This window comes from Taudactylus pleione, unplaced genomic scaffold, assembly GCF_031769625.1.
Source record: "Taudactylus pleione unplaced genomic scaffold, aTauple2 ptg000593l, whole genome shotgun sequence".
Taxonomy (NCBI): domain Eukaryota; kingdom Metazoa; phylum Chordata; class Amphibia; order Anura; family Myobatrachidae; genus Taudactylus; species Taudactylus pleione.
In genome coordinates this window covers 720,306-738,331 of record NW_028284995.1, presented here as the reverse complement: position 1 = coordinate 738,331, position 18,026 = coordinate 720,306, and the positions used below count along the sequence as shown (strand labels likewise).

The window sequence follows — 18,026 nt, the reverse complement described above, 5'->3', positions numbered from 1 at the left end:
CTTTAGATCTTCAGTCTAATGCTCTCCCAACTGAGCTATTTCGGCAAAGTCTGTGTATGGCAAAAGTCACTAAGACCTCAACTGAGCTATGTTTGCATGGTTACACAAGGTTTAGTATCAATATTTTTCTGTCATCATGATTGCATAAAATGAAAAGAAAATATGTGTTTTATACTGTATAACCCTTAATTATACATTTAAGTAAAAGTTTTAACAAATTGTGGTCAGGAGGCATTGTTAGATTACTTCAAATTTTCATAATTGAGTAGCATGACGGACAACATGAAAACAATTTTTAAGCTGTATTTATGCACCGTGTTGTTAAATAAACATTCTCATCATTTAGAAGATACTACTGAATACTCAACTATGTTAAGAAATGATGTTGTTTACATTTGAAATAATTAAATACTGATAACTACTCAAGGAAAAAAGAAAAACGTACTCAAACATGCTGAGACCCAGGACATTTAGATCTTCAGGTTAATGCTCTCCCAACTGAGCTATTTCGGCAAAGTCTGTGTATGGTAAAAGTCACTAAGACCTCAACTGAGCTATGTTTGCATGGTTACACAAGGTTTAGAATCAATATATTCCTGTCATCATGATTGCATGAAATGAAAAGAAAATATGTGTTTTATACTGTATAACCCTTAATTATACATTTAAGTAAAAGTTTTAACATATTGTGGTCAGAGAACATTGTTAGATTGCTTCAAATTTTCATAATAGAATAGCATGGCGGACAACATTAAAACAATATTTAAGCTGTATTTATGCACAGTGTTGTTAATTAAACATTCTCATCATTTAGAAGTGACTACTGAATACTCAACTATGTTAAGAAATGATGTTGATTAAATTTGAAATAATTAAATTCTGATCACTACTCAAGGAAAAAAGAAAAAATGCACTCAAACATGCTGAAACCCGGGATCGAACCAGGGACCTTTAGATCTTCAGTCTAACGCTCTCCCAACTGAGCTATTTCGGCAAGGTCGGTGTATGGCAAAAGTCACTAAGACCTCAACTGAGCTATGTTTGCATGGTTACAGAAGGTTAAATATCAATATTTTTCTGTCATCATGATTGCATGAAATGAATTGAAAAGATATGTTTTATACTGTAAATATATAAATTACAAACCCTTAATCATACATTTAAGTAAAAGTTTTAACAAATTGTGGTCAGGAAGCAGTTAGTTTACTTCAAATTTTCTTAATAGAGTAGCATGATGGACAACATGAAAACAATTTTTAAGCTGTATTCATGCACCGTGTTGTTAAATAAACATTCTCATCATTTAGAAGTTACTACTGAATACTCAACTATGTTAAGAAACGATGTTGTTTACATTTGAAATACTTAAAAGCTGATAACTGCTCAAGGAAAGAAGAAAAAAGGTACTGAAACATGCTGAAACTCGGGACCTTTAGATCTTCAGTCTAATGCTCTCCCAACTGAGCTATTTCGGCAAAGTCTGTGTATGGCAAATGTCACTAAGACCTCAACTGAGCTATGTTTGCATGGTTACACAAGGTTTAGTATCAATATTTTTCTGTCATCATGATTGCATGAAATGAAAAGAAAATATGTGTTTTATACTATAAATATATCCATTACAAACCCTTAATCAAACATTTAAGTAAAAGCTTTAACAAATTGTGGTCAGGATGGATTGTTAGATTACTTCAAATTTTCATAATAGTTAGAGTAGCATGACTTACAACATGAAAACAATATTTAAGCTGTATTTATGCACCATGTTGTTAATTAAACATTCTCGTCATTTAGAAGTTACTACTGAATACTCAACTATGTTAAGAAATGATGTTGTTTAAATTTGAAATAATTAAATTCTGATCACTACTCAAGGAAAAAAGAAAAATGCACTCAAACATGCCGAAACCCAGGATCGAACCAGGGACCTTTAGATCTTCAGTTTAACGCTCTCCCAACTGAGCCATTTTGGCAATGTAAGTGTATGACAAAAGTCACTAAGACCTCAACTGAGCTATGTTTGCATGGTTACACAAGGTTAAGTAGCAATATTTTTCTGTCATCATTTTTGCATGAAATGAAGAGAAAAGATGTTTTTTATACTGTAAATATATAAATTACAAACCCTTAATCGAACATTTAAGTAAAAGTTTTAACAAATTGTGGTCAGGAAGCAGTTAGTTTACTTCAAATTTTCATAATAGAGTAGCATGATGGACAACATGAAAACAAAATTGAAGCTGTATTTATGCACCTTGTTGCTAAATAAACATTCTCATCATTTAGAAGTTAATACTGAATACTCAACTATGTTAAGAAACGATGCTGTTTACATTTGAAATAATTAAATACTGATAACTACTGAAGGAAAAAAGAAAAAATGTTCTCAAACATGCTGAGACCCGGGACCTTTAAATCTTCAGTCTAATGCTCTCCCAACTGAGCTATTTCAGCAGAGTCTGTGTATGGCAAAAGTCACTAAGACCTCAACTGAGCTATGTTTGCATGGTTACACAAGGTTTAGTATCAATATTTTTCTGTCATCATGATTGCATGAAATGAAAAGAAAATTTGTGTTATATACTGTATAACCCTTAATTATACATTTAAGTAAAAGTTTTAACAAATTGTGGTCAGGATGCATTGTTAGATTACTTCAAATTTTCATAATTGAGTAGCATGATGGACAACATGAAAACAATATTTAAGCTGTATTTATGCACCGTGTGGTTAATTAAACATTCTCATCATTTAGAAGTAACTACTGAATACTCAACTATGTTAAGAAATGATGTTGTTTAAATTTTAAATAATTAAATTCTGATCAATAATCAAGAAAAAAAGAAAAAATGCACTCAAACATGCCAAAACCCGGAATCAAACCAGGGACCTTTAGATATTCAGTCTAACGCTCTCCCAACTGAGCTATTTCGGCAAGGTCAGTGTGTGTCCACAGTCACTAAGACCTCAACTGAGCTATTTTTGCATGGTTACACAAGGTTAAGTATCAATATTTTTCTGACATCATGGTTGCATGAAATGAAAAGAAAATGTGTTTTATACTGTAAATATATCCATTACAAACCCTTAATCATACATTTAAGTAAAAGCTTTAACAAATTGTGGTCAGGAAGCATTGTTAGATTACTTCAAATTTTCATAATAGTTAGAGTAGCATGACTTACAACATGAAAACAATATTTAAGCTGTATTTATGCACCGTGTTGTTAATTAAACATTCTCATCATTTAGAAGTTACTACTGAATACTCAACTATGTTAAGAAATGATGTTGATTAAATTTGAAATAATTAAATTCTGATCACTACTCAAGGAAAAAAGAAAAAATGCACTCAAACATTGCGAAACCCGGGATCGAACCAGGGACTCTAGATCTTCAGTCTAACGCTCTCCCAACTGAGCTATTTTGGCAAGTTCGGTGTATGGCAAAAGTCACTAAGACCTCAACTGAGCTATGTTTGCATGGTTACACAAGGTTAAGTATCAATATTTTTCTGTCATCATGATTGCATGAAATGAAGAGAAAAGATGTGTTTTATACTGTAAATATATAAATTACAAACCCTTAATCGTACATTTAAGTAAAAGTTTTAACAAATTGTGGTCAGGAAGCAGTTAGTTTACTTCAAATTTTCATAATAGAGTAGCATGATGGACAACATGAAAACAATTTTTAAGCTGTAATTATGCACCGTGTTGTTAAATAAACATTCTCATCATTTAGAAGTTACTACTGAATACGCAACTATGTTAAGAAACGATGTTGTTTACATTTGAAATACTTAAAAACTGATAACTGCTCAAGGAAAGAATAAAAAAGGTACTGAAACATGCTGAAACTCGGGACCTTTAGATCTTCAGTCTAATGCTCTCCCAACTGAGCTATTTCAGCAAAGTCTGTGTATGGCAAAAGTCACTAAGACCTCAACTGAGCTATGTTTGCATGGTTACACAAGGTTTAGTATCAATATTTTTCTGTCATCATGATTGCATCAAATGAAAAGAAAACATGTGTTTTATACTGTTTAACCCTTAATTATACATTTAAGTAAAAGTATTAACAAATTGTGGTCAGGAAGCATTGTTAGATTACTTCAATTTTTCATAATAGAGTAGCATGACGGACAACATGAAAACAATATTTAAGCTGTATTTATGCACCGTGTTGTTAAATAAACATTCTCATCATTTAGAAGATACTACTGAATACTCAACTATGTTAAGAAATGATGTTGTTTACATTTGAAATAATTAAATACTGATAACTACTGAAGGAAAATAGAAAAACGTACTCAAACATGCTGAGACCCAGGACATTTAGATCTTCAGGTTAATGCTCTCCCAACTGAGCTATTTCGGCAAAGTCTGTGTATGGCAAAAGTCCCTAAGACCTCAACTGAGCTATGTTTGCATGGTTACACAAGGTTAAGTAGCAATATTTTTCTGTCATCATTATTGCATGAAATGAAGAGAAAAGATGTGTTTTATACTGTAAATATATAAATTACAAACCCTTAATCGAACATTTAAGTAAAAGTTTTAACAAATTGTGGTCAGGAAGCAGTTAGTTTACTTCAAATTTTCATAATAGAGTAGCATGATGGACAACATGAAAACAAAATTGAAGCTGTATTTATGCACCTTGTTGCTAAATAAACATTCTCATCATTTAGAAGTTAATACTGAATACTCAACTATGTTAAGAAACGATGCTGTTTACATTTGAAATAATTAAATACTGATAACTACTGAAGGAAAAAAGAAAAAATGTTCTCAAACATGCTGAGACCCGGGACCTTTAGATCTTCAGTCTAATGCTCTCCCAACTGAGCTATTTCAGCAGAGTCTGTGTATGGCAAAAGTCACTAAGACCTCAACTGAGCTATGTTTGCATGGTTACACAAGGTTTAGTATCAATATTTTTTTGTCATCATGATTGCATGAAATGAAAAGAAAATTTGTGTTATATACTGTATAACCCTTAATTATACATTTAAGTAAAAGTTTTAACAAATTGTGGTCAGGATGCATTGTTAGATTACTTCAAATTTTCATAATTGAGTAGCATGATGGACAACATGAAAACAATATTTAAGCTGTATTTATGCACCGTGTGGTTAATTAAACATTCTCATCATTTAGAAGTAACTACTGAATACTCAACTATGTTAAGAAATGATGTTGTTTAAATTTTAAATAATTAAATTCTGATCAATAATCAAGAAAAAAAGAAAAAATGCACTCAAACATGCCAAAACCCGGGATCAAACCAGGGACCTTTAGATATTCAGTCTAACGCTCTCCCAACTGAGCTATTTCGGCAAGGTCAGTGTGTGTCAACAGTCACTAAGACCTCAACTGAGCTATTTTTGCATGGTTACACAAGGTTAAGTATCAATATTTTTCTGACATCATGGTTGCATGAAATGAAAAGAAAATGTGTTTTATACTGTAAATATATCCATTACAAACCCTTAATCGTACATTTAAGTAAAAATTTTAACAAATTGTGGTCAGGAAGCATTGTTAGATTACTTCAATTTTTCATAATAGAGTAGCATGACGGACAACATGAAAACAATATTTAAGCTGTATTTATGCACCGTGTTGTTAAATAAACATTCTCATCATTTAGAAGTTACTACTGAATACTCAACTATGTTAAGAAATGATGTTGTTTAAATTTGAAATAATTAAATTCTGATCACTACTCAAGGAACTAAGAAAAATGCACTCAAACATGCCGAAACCGGGATCGAACCCGGGATCGAACCAGGGACCTTTAGATCTTCAGTCTAACGCTCTCCCAACTGAGATATTTCGGCAAGGTCGGTGTATGGCAAAAGTCACAAAGACCTCAACTGAGCTATGTTTGCATGATTACACAAGGTTAAGTATCAATATTTTTCTGTTATCATGATTGCATGAAATGAAGAGAAAAGATGTGTTTTATACTGTAAATATATAAATTACAAACCCTTAATCGTACATTTAAGTAAAAGTTTTAACAAATTGTGGTCAGGAAGCAGTTAGTTTACTTCAAATTTTCTTAATAGAGTAGCATGATGGACAACATGAAAACAATTTTTAAGCTGTATTTATGCACCGTGTTGTTAAATAAACATTCTCATCATTTAGAAGTTACTACTGAATACTCAACTATGTTAAGAAACGATGTTGTTTACATTTGAAATACTTAAAAACTGATAACTGCTCAAGGAAAGAAGAAAAAAGGTACTGAAACATGCTGAAACTCGGGACCTTTAGATCTTCAGTCTAATGCTCTCCCAACTGAGCTTTTTCGGCAAAGTCTGTGTATGGCAAAAGTCACTAAGACCTCAACTGAGCTATGTTTGCATGGTTACACAAGGTTTAGTATCAATATTTTTCTGTCATCATGATTGCATGAAATGAAAAGAAAATATGTGTTTTATACTATAAATATATCCATTACAAACCCTTAATCAAACATTTAAGTAAAAGCTTTAACACATTGTGGTCAGGAAGCATTGTTAGATTACTTCAAATTTTCATAATAGTTAGAGTAGCATGACTTACAACATGAAAACAATATTTAAGCTGTATTTATGCACCGTGTTGTTAATTAAACATTCTTAACATTTAGAAGTTACTACTGAATACTCAACTATGTTAAGAAATGATGTTGTTTAAATTTGAAATAATTAAATTCTGATCACTACTCAAGAAAAAAGAAAAATGCACTCAAACATGCCGAAACCAGGGATCAAACCAGGGATCAAACCAGGGACCTTTAGATTTTCAGTCTAACACTCTCCCAACTGAGCTATTTCGGCAAAGTCTGTGTATGGCAAAAGTCAGTAAGACCTCAACTGAGCTATGTTTGCATGCTTACACAAGGTTTAGTATCAATATTTTTCTGTCATCATGATTGCATGAAATGAAAAGAAAATGTGTTTTATACTATAAATATATCCATTACAAACCCTTAATCATACATTTAAGTAAAAATTTTAACAAATTGTGGTCAGGAAGCATTGTTAGATTACTTCAAATTTTCATAATAGAGTAGCATGACGGACAACATGAAAACAATATTTAAGCTGTATTTATGCACCGTGTTGTTAAATAAACATTCTCATCATTTAGAAGTTACTACTGAATACTCAACTATGTTAAGAAATGATGTTGTTTAAATTTGAAATAATTAAATTCAGATCACTACTCAAGGAACTAAGAAAAATGCACTCAAACATGCCGAAACCGGGATCGAACCCGGGATCGAACCAGGGACCTTTAGATCTTCAGTCTAACGCTCTCCCAACTGAGCTATTTCGGCAAGGTTGGTGTATGGCAAAAGTCACTAAGACCTCAACTGAGCTATGTTTGCATGATTACACAAGGTTAAGTATCAATATTTTTCTGTCATCATGATTGCATGAAATGAAGAGAAAAGATGTGTTTTATACTGTAAATATATAAATTACAAACCCTTAATCGTACATTTAAGTAAAAGTTTTAACAAATTGTGGTCAGGAAGCAGTTAGTTTACTTCAAATTTCTTAATAGAGTAGCATGATGGACAACATGAAAACAATTTTTAAGCTGTATTTATGCACCGTGTTGTTAAATAAACATTCTCATCATTTAGAAGTTACTACTGAATACTCAACTATGTTAAGAAACGATGTTGTTTACATTTGAAATACTTAAAAACTGATAACTGCTCAAGGAAAGAAGAAAAAAGGTACTGAAACATGCTGAAACTCGGGACCTTTAGATCTTCAGTCTATTGCTCTCCCAACTGAGCTTTTTCGGCAAAGTCTGTGTATGGCAAAAGTCACTAAGACCTCAACTGAGCTATGTTTGCATGGTTACACAAGGTTTAGTATCAATATTTTTCTGTCATCATGATTGCATGAAATGAAAAGAAAATATATGTTTTATACTATAAATATATCCATTACAAACCCTTAATCAAACATTTAAGTAAAAGCTTTAACAATTTGTGGTCAGGAAGCATTGTTAGATTACTTCAAATTTTCATAATAGTTAGAGTAGCATGACTTACAACATGAAAACAATATTTAAGCTGTATTTATGCACCGTGTTGTTAATTAAACATTCTTAACATTTAGAAGTTACTACTGAATACTCAACTATTTTAAGAAATGATGTTGTTTAAATTTGAAATAATTAAATTCTGATCACTACTCAAGAAAAAAGAAAAATGCACTCAAACATGCCGAAACCCGGGATCAAACCAGGGACCTTTAGATTTTCAGTCTAACACTCTCCCAACTGAGCTATTTCGGAAATGTCAGTGTATGGCAAAAGTCACTAAGACCTCAACTGAGCTATGTTTGCATGGTTAGACAAGGTTTAGTATCAATATTTTTCTGTCATCATGATTGCATGAAATGAAAAGAAAATATGTGTTTTATACTGTTTAACCATTAATTATACATTTAAGTAAAAGTATTAACAAATTGTGGTCAGGAAGCATTGTTAGATTACTTCAATTTTTCATAATAGAGTAGCATGACGGACAACATGAAAACAATATTTAAGCTGTATTTATGCACCGTGTTGTTAAATAAACATTCTCATCATTTAGAAGATACTACTGAATACTCAAATATGTTAAGAAATGATGTTGTTTACATTTGAAATAATTAAATACTGATAACTACTCAAGGAAAAAAGAAAAATGTACTCAAACATGCCGAAACCCAGGACCTTTAGATCTTCAGTCTAACGCTCTCCCAACTGAGCAATTTCGTCAAAGTCTGTGTATGGCAAAAGTCACTAAGACCTCAACTGAGCTATGTTTGCATGGTTACACAAGGTTTAGTATCAATATTTTTCTGTCACCATGATTGCATGAAATGAATAGAAAAGATGTGTTTTATACTGTAAATATATAAATTACATACCCTTAATCGTACATTTATGTAAAAGTTTTAACAAATTGTGGTCAGTAAACAGTTAGTTTACTTCAAATTTTCATAATAGAGTAGCATGATGGACAACATGAAAACAATATTTAAGCTGTATTTATGCACCATGTTATTAAATAAACATTCTCATCATTTAGAAGATACATACTGAATACTCAACTATGTTAAGAAACGATGTTGTTTACATTTGAAATACTTAAAAACTGATAACTGCTCAAGGAAAGAAGAAAAAAGGTACTGAAACATGCTGAAACTCGGGACCTTTAGATCTTCAGTCTATTGCTCTCCCAACTGAGCTTTTTCGGCAAAGTCTGTGTATGGCAAAAGTCACTAAGACCTCAACTGAGCTATGTTTGCATGGTTACACAAGGTTTAGTATCAATATTTTTCTGTCATCATGATTGCATGAAATGAAAAGAAAATATATGTTTTATACTATAAATATATCCATTACAAACCCTTAATCAAACATTTAAGTAAAAGCTTTAACAATTTGTGGTCAGGAAGCATTGTTAGATTACTTCAAATTTTCATAATAGTTAGAGTAGCATGACTTACAACATGAAAACAATATTTAAGCTGTATTTATGCACCGTGTTGTTAATTAAACATTCTTAACATTTAGAAGTTACTACTGAATACTCAACTATTTTAAGAAATGATGTTGTTTAAATTTGAAATAATTAAATTCTGATCACTACTCAAGAAAAAAGAAAAATGCACTCAAACATGCCGAAACCCGGGATCAAACCAGGGACCTTTAGATTTTCAGTCTAACACTCTCCCAACTGAGCTATTTCGGAAATGTCAGTGTATGGCAAAAGTCACTAAGACCTCAACTGAGCTATGTTTGCATGGTTAGACAAGGTTTAGTATCAATATTTTTCTGTCATCATGATTGCATGAAATGAAAAGAAAATATGTGTTTTATACTGTTTAACCATTAATTATACATTTAAGTAAAAGTATTAACAAATTGTGGTCAGGAAGCATTGTTAGATTACTTCAATTTTTCATAATAGAGTAGCATGACGGACAACATGAAAACAATATTTAAGCTGTATTTATGCACCGTGTTGTTAAATAAACATTCTCATCATTTAGAAGATACTACTGAATACTCAAATATGTTAAGAAATGATGTTGTTTACATTTGAAATAATTAAATACTGATAACTACTCAAGGAAAAAAGAAAAATGTACTCAAACATGCCGAAACCCAGGACCTTTAGATCTTCAGTCTAACGCTCTCCCAACTGAGCAATTTCGTCAAAGTCTGTGTATGGCAAAAGTCACTAAGACCTCAACTGAGCTATGTTTGCATGGTTACACAAGGTTTAGTATCAATATTTTTCTGTCACCATGATTGCATGAAATGAATAGAAAAGATGTGTTTTATACTGTAAATATATAAATTACATACCCTTAATCGTACATTTATGTAAAAGTTTTAACAAATTGTGGTCAGTAAACAGTTAGTTTACTTCAAATTTTCATAATAGAGTAGCATGATGGACAACATGAAAACAATATTTAAGCTGTATTTATGCACCATGTTATTAAATAAACATTCTCATCATTTAGAAGATACATACTGAATACTCAACTATGTTAAGAAACGATGTTGTTTACATTTGAAATACTTAAAAACTGATAACTGCTCAAGGAAAGAAGAAAAAAGGTACTGAAACATGCTGAAACTCGGGACCTTTAGATCTTCAGTCTATTGCTCTCCCAACTGAGCTTTTTCGGCAAAGTCTGTGTATGGCAAAATTCACTAAGACCTCAACTGAGCTATGTTTGCATGGTTACACAAGGTTAAGTATCAATATTTTTCTGTCATCATGATTGCATGAAATGAAAAGAAAATATATGTTTTATACTATAAATATATCCATTACAAACCCTTAATCAAACATTTAAGTAAAAGCTTTAACACATTGTGGTCAGGAAGCATTGTTAGATTACTTCAAATTTTCATAATAGTTAGAGTAGCATGACTTACAACATGAAAACAATATTTAAGCTGTATTTATGCACCGTGTTGTTAATTAAACATTCTTAACATTTAGAAGTTACTACTGAATACTCAACTATGTTAAGAAATGATGTTGTTTAAATTTGAAATAATTAAATTCTGATCACTACTCAAGAAAAAAGAAAAATGCACTCAAACATGCCGAAACCCGGGATCAAACCAGGGACCTTTAGATTTTCAGTCTAACACTCTCCCAACTGAGCTATTTCGGCAATGTCAGTGTATGGCAAAAGTCACTAAGACCTCAACTGAGCTATGTTTGCATGGTTAGACAAGGTTTAGTATCAATATTTTTCTGTCATCATGATTGCATGAAATGAAAAGAAAATATGTGTTTTATACTGTTTAACCCTTAATTATACATTTAAGTAAAAGTATTAACAAATTGTGGTCAGGAAGCATTGTTAGATTACTTCAATTTTTCATAATAGAGTAGCATGACGGACAACATGAAAACAATATTTAAGCTGTATTTATGCACCGTGTTGTTAAATAAACATTCTCATCATTTAGAAGATACTACTGAATACTCAAATATGTTAAGAAATGATGTTGTTTACATTTGAAATAATTAAATACTGATAACTACTCAAGGAAAAAAGAAAAATGTACTCAAACATGCCGAAACCCAGGACCTTTAGATCTTCAGTCTAACGCTCTCCCAACTGAGCAATTTCGTCAAAGTCTGTGTATGGCAAAAGTCACTAAGACCTCAACTGAGCTATGTTTGCATGGTTACACAAGGTTTAGTATCAATATTTTTCTGTCACCATGATTGCATGAAATGAAGAGAAAAGATGTGTTTTATACTGTAAATATATAAATTACATACCCTTAATCGTACATTTATGTAAAAGTTTTAACAAATTGTGGTCAGTAAACAGTTAGTTTACTTCAAATTTTCATAATAGAGTAGCATGATGGACAACATGAAAACAATATTTAAGCTGTATTTATGCACCGTGTTATTAAATAAACATTCTCATCATTTAGAAGATACATACTGAATACTCAACTATGTTAAGAAACGATGTTGTTTACATTTGAAATACTTAAAAACTGATAACTGCTCAAGGAAAGAAGAAAAAAGGTACTGAAACATGCTGAAACTCGGGACCTTTAGATCTTCAGTCTAATGCTCTCCCAACTGAGCTATTTCGGCAAAGTCTGTGTATGGCAAAAGTCACTAAGACCTCAACTGAGCTATGTTTGCATGCTTACACAAGGTTTATAATCAAAGTTTTTCTGTCATCATGATTGCATGAAATGAAAAGAAAATATGTGTTTTATACTGTATAACCCTTAATTATGCATTTAAGTAAAAGTTTTAACAAATTGTGGTCAGGAAGCAATGTTAGATTACTTCAAATTTTCATAATAGCGTAGCATGACGGACAACATGAAAACAATATTTAAGTTGTATTTATGCACCGTGTTGTTAAATAAACATTCTCATCATTTAGAAGATACTATTGAATACTCAACTATGTTAAGAAATGATGTTGTTTACATTTGAAATCCATAAATATTGATAACTACTCAAGGAAATAAGAAAAAAGGTACTCAAACATGCTGAAACCCGGGACCTTTAGATCTTCAGTCTAACGCTCTACCAACTGAGCTATTTCAGCAAAGTCTGTGTATGGCAAAAGTCAGTAAGACCTCAACTGAGCTATGTTTGCATGCTTACACAAGGTTTAGTATCAATATTTTTCTGTCATCATGATTGCATGAAATGAAAAGAAAATATGTGTTTTATACTGTAAATATATCCATTACAAACCCTTAATCATACATTTAAGTAAAAGTTTTAACAAATTGTGGTCAGGAAGCATTGTTAGATTACTTCAAATTTTCATAATACTTAGAGTAGCATGACTTACAACATGAAAACAATATTTAAGCTGTATTTATGCACCGTGTTGTTAATTAAACATTCTCGTCATTTAGAAGTTACTACTGAATACTCAACTATGTTAAGAAATTATGTTGTTTAAATTTGAAATAATTAAACTCTGATCACTACTCAAGGAAAAAAGAAAAATGCACTCAAACATGCTGAAACCCAGGATCGAACCAGGGACCTTTAGATCTTCAGTCTAATGCTCTCCCAACTGAGCTATTTTGGCAAGGTAAGAGTATGGCAAAAGTCACTAAGACCTCAACTGAGCTATGTTTGCATGGTTACACAAGGTTAAGTAGCAATATTTTTCTGTCATCATTATTGCATGAAATGAAGAGAAAAGATGTGTTTTATACTGTAAATATATAAATTACAAACCCTTAATCGTACATTTAAGTAAAAGTTTTAACAAATAGTGGTCAGGAAGCAGTTAGTTTACTTCAAATTTTCATAACAGAGTAGCATGATTGTCAACATGAAAACAATATTTAAGCTGTATTTATGCACCGTGTTGCTAAATAAATATTCTCATCATTTAGAAGTTACTACTGAATACTCAACTATGTTAAGAAACGATGTTGTTTACATTTGAAATAATTAAATACTGATAACTACTGAAGGAAAAAAGAAAAAATGTACTCAAACATGCTGAGACCCGGGACCTTTAGATCTTCAGTCTAATGCTCTCCCAACTGAGCTATTTCAGCAGAGTCTGTGTATGGCAAAAGTCACTAAGACCTCAACTGAGCTATGTTTGCATGGTTACACAAGGTTTAGTATCAATATTTTTCTGTCATCATGATTGCATGAAATGAAAAGAAAATATGTGTTATATACTGTATAACCCTTAATTATACATTTAAGTAAAAGTTTTAACAAATTGTGGTCAGGAAGCATTGTTAGATTACTTCAAATTTTCATAATAGAGTAGCATGACGGACAACATGAAAACAATATTTAAGCTGTATTTATGCACCGTGTTGTTAATTAAACATTCTCATCATTTAGAAGTAACTACTGAATACTCAACTATGTTAAGAAATGATGTTGTTTAAATTTTAAATAAATAAATTCTGATCAATAATCAAGAAAAAAAGAAAAAATGCACTCAAACATGCCGAAACCCGGGATCAAACCAGGGACCTTTAGATCTTCAGTCTAATGCTCTCCCAACTGAGCTATTTCGGCAAGGTCAGTGTGTGGCAACAGTCACTAAGACCTCAACTGAGCTATTTTTGCATGGTTACACAAGGTTAAGTATCAATATTTTTCTGACATCATGGTTGCATGAAATGAAAAGAAAATGTGTTTTATACTGTAAATATATCCATTACAAACCCTTAATCATACATTTAAGTAAAAGTTTTAACAAATTGTGGTCAGGAAGCATTGTTAGATTACTTCAATTTTTCATAATAGATTAGCATGACGGACAACATGAAAACAATATTTAAGCTGCATTTATGCACCGTGTTGTTAAATAAACATTCTCATCATTTAGAAGTTACTACTGAATACTCAACTATGTTAAGAAATGATGTTGTTTAAATTTGAAATAATTAAATTCTGATCACTACTCAAGGAACTAAGAAAAATGCACTCAAACATGCCGAAACCTGGGATCGAACGTGGGATCGAACCAGGGACCTTTAGATCTTCAGTCTAATGCTCTCCCAACTGAGCTATTTTGGCAAAGTCGTTGTATGGCAAAAGTCACTAAGACCTCAACTGAGCTATGTTTGCATGATTACACAAGGTTAAGTATCAATATTTTTCTGTCATCATGATTGCATGAAATGAAGAGAAAAGATGTGTTTTATACTGTAAATATATAAATTACAAACCCTTAATCGTACATTTAAGTAAAAGTTTTAACAAATTGTGGTCAGGATGCAGTTAGTTTACTTCAAATTTTCTTAATAGAGTAGCATGATGGACAACATGAAAACAATTTTTAAGCTGTATTTATGCACCGTGTTGTTAAATAAACATTCTCATCATTTAGAAGTTACTACAGAATACTCAACTATGTTAAGAAACGATGTTGTTTACATTTGAAATACTTAAAAACTGATAACTGCTCAAGGAAAGAAGAAAAAAGGTACTGAAACATGCTGAAACTCGGGACCTTTAGATCTTCAGTCTAATGCTCTCCCAACTGAGCTATTTCGGCAAAGTCTGTGGATGGCAAAAGTCACTAAGACCTCAACTGAGCTATGTTTGCATGGTTACACAAGGTTTAGTATCAATATTTTTCTGTCATCATGATTGCATGAAATGAAAAGAAAATATGTGTTTTATACTATAAATATATCCATTACAAACCCTTAATCAAACATTTAAGTAAAAGCTTTAACACATTGTGGTCAGGAAGCATTGTTAGATTACTTCAAATTTTCATAATAGTTAGAGAAGCATGACTTACAACATGAAAACAATATTTAAGCTGTATTTATGCACCGTGTTGTTAATTAAACATTCTCATCATTTAGAAGTTACTACTGAATACTCAACTATGTTAAGAAATGATGTTGATTAAATTTGAAATAATTAAATTCTGATCACTACTCAAGGAAAAAAGAAAAAATGCACTCAAACATGCAAAAACCCGGGATCGAACAAGGGACCTTTAGATCTTCAGTCTAATGCTCTCCCAACTGAGCTATTTCGGCATAGTATGTGTATGACGAAAGTCACTAAGACCTCAACTGAGCTATGTTTGCATGGTTAGACAAGGTTTAGTATCAATATTTTTCTGTCATCATGATTGCATGAAATGAAAAGAAAGTCTGTGTTTTATACTGTTTAACCCTTAATTATACATTTAAGTAAAAGTATTAACAAATTGTGGTCAGGAAGCATTGTTAGATTACTTCAATTTTTCATAATAGAGTAGCATGACGGACAACATGAAAACAATATTTAAGCTGTATTTATGCACCGTGTTGTTAAATAAACATTCTCATCATTTAGAAGTTACTACTGAATACTCAACTATGTTAAGAAATGATGTTGTTTAAATTTGAAATAATTAAATTCTGATCACTACTCAAGGAAAAAAGAAAAAATGCACTCAAACATGCCGAAACCCAGGACCTTTAGATCCTCAGTCTAACGCTCTCCCAACTGAGCTATTTCAGCAAAGTCTGTGCATGGTAAAAGTCACTAAGACCTCAACTGAGCTATGTTTGCTTGGTTACACAAGGTTTAGAATCAATATTTTCCTGTCATCATGATTGCATGAAATGAAAAGAAAATATGTGTTTTATACTGTATAACCTTTAATTATACATTTAAGTAAAAGTTTTAACAAATTGTGGTCAGGAAACATTGTTAGATTGCTTCAAATTTTCATAATAGAATAGCATGGCGGACAACATTAAAACAATATTTAAGCTGTATTTATGCACCGTGTTGTTAAATAAACATTCTCATCATTTAGAAGATACTACTGAATACTCAAATATGTTAAGAAATGATGTTGTTTACATTTGAAATAATTAAATACTGATAACTACTCAAGGAAAAAAGAAAAATGTACTCAAACATGCTGAAACCGGGGACCTTTACATCTTCAGTCTAACGCTCTCCCAACTGAGCAATTTCGTCAAAGTCTATGTATGGCAAAAGTCACTAAGACCTCAACTGAGCTATGTTTGCATGGTTACACAAGGTTTAGTATCAATATTTTTCTGTCACCATGATTGCATGAAATGAAGAGAAAAGATGTGTTTTATACTGTAAATATATAAATTACATACCCTTAATCGTACATTTAGGTAAAAGTTTAACAAATTGTGGTCAGTAAACAGTTAGTTTACTTCAAATTTTCATAATAGAGTAGCATGACAGACAACATGAAAACAATATTTAAGCTGTATTTATGCACCGTGTTATTAAATAAACATTCTCATCATTTAGAAGATACTACTGAATACTCAACTATGTTTAGAAACGATGTTGTTTACATTTGAAATACTTAAAAACTGATAACTGCTCAAGGAAAGAAGAAAAAAGGTACTGAAACATGCTGAAACTCGGGACCTTTAGATCTTCAGTCTAATGCTCTCCCAACTGAGCTATTTCGGCAAAGTCTGTGTATGGCAAAAGTCACTAAGACCTCAACTGAGCTATGTTTGCATGCTTACACAAGGTTTATAATCAAAATTTTTCTGTCATCATGATTGCATGAAATGAAAAGAAAATATGTGTTTTATACTGTATAACCCTTAATTATACATTTAAGTAAAAGTTTTAACAAATTGTGGTCAGGAAGCAATGTTAGATTACTTCAAATTTTCATAATAGCGTAGCATGACGGACAACATGAAAACAATATTTAAGTTGTATTTATGCACCGTGTTGTTAAATAAACATTCTCATCATTTAGAAGATACTACTGAATACTCAACTTTGTTAAGAAATGATGTTGTTTACATTTGAAATACTTAAATATTGATAACTACTCAAGGAAATAAGAAAAAAGGTACTCAAACATGCTGAAACCCCGGACCTTTAGATCTTCAGTCTAACGCTCTACCAACTGAGCTATTTCAGCAAAGTCTGTGTATGGCAAAAGTCAGTAAGACCTCAACTGAGCTATGTTTGCATGCTTACACAAGGTTTAGTATCAATATTTTTCTGTCATCATGATTGCATGAAATGAAAAGAAAATATGTGTTTTATACAGTAAATATATCCATTACAAACCCTTAATCATACATTTAAGTAAAAGTTTTAACAAATTGTGGTCAGGAAGCAGTTAGTTTACTTCAAATTTTCATAATAGAGTAGCATGATGGAAAACATGAAAACAATATTTAAGCTGTATTTATGCACCGTGTTGCTAAATAAACATTCTCATCATTTAGAAGTTACTACTGAATACTCAACTATGTTAAGAAATGATGTTGTTTACATTTGAAATAATTAAATACTGATAACTACTGAAGGAAAAAAGAAAAAATGTACTCAAACATGCTGAGACCCGGGACCTTTAGATCTTCAGTCTAATGCTCTCCCAACTGAGCTATTTCAGCAGAGTTTGTGTATGGCAAAAGTCACTAAGACCTCAACTGAGCTATGTTTGCATGGTTACACAAGGTTTAGTATCAATATTTTTCTGT

General features: G+C 31.6%; 3 non-coding genes across 3 annotated transcripts; all 3 read right to left on the bottom strand.

The window, feature by feature from the left end:
- Positions 1–921: 921 nt before the first annotated feature.
- TRNAF-GAA (transfer RNA phenylalanine (anticodon GAA)) lies at positions 922–994 on the bottom strand. Its single transcript has one exon. It is a non-coding gene; the product is annotated as a tRNA-Phe (tRNA).
- Positions 995–11,136: 10,142 nt separating this feature from the next.
- On the bottom strand, positions 11,137–11,209 carry TRNAF-GAA (transfer RNA phenylalanine (anticodon GAA)). Its single transcript has one exon. It is a non-coding gene; the product is annotated as a tRNA-Phe (tRNA).
- A 2,806-nt stretch (positions 11,210–14,015) lies between these two features.
- Positions 14,016–14,088, bottom strand: TRNAF-GAA (transfer RNA phenylalanine (anticodon GAA)). Its single transcript has one exon. It is a non-coding gene; the product is annotated as a tRNA-Phe (tRNA).
- Positions 14,089–18,026: the final 3,938 nt, after the last annotated feature.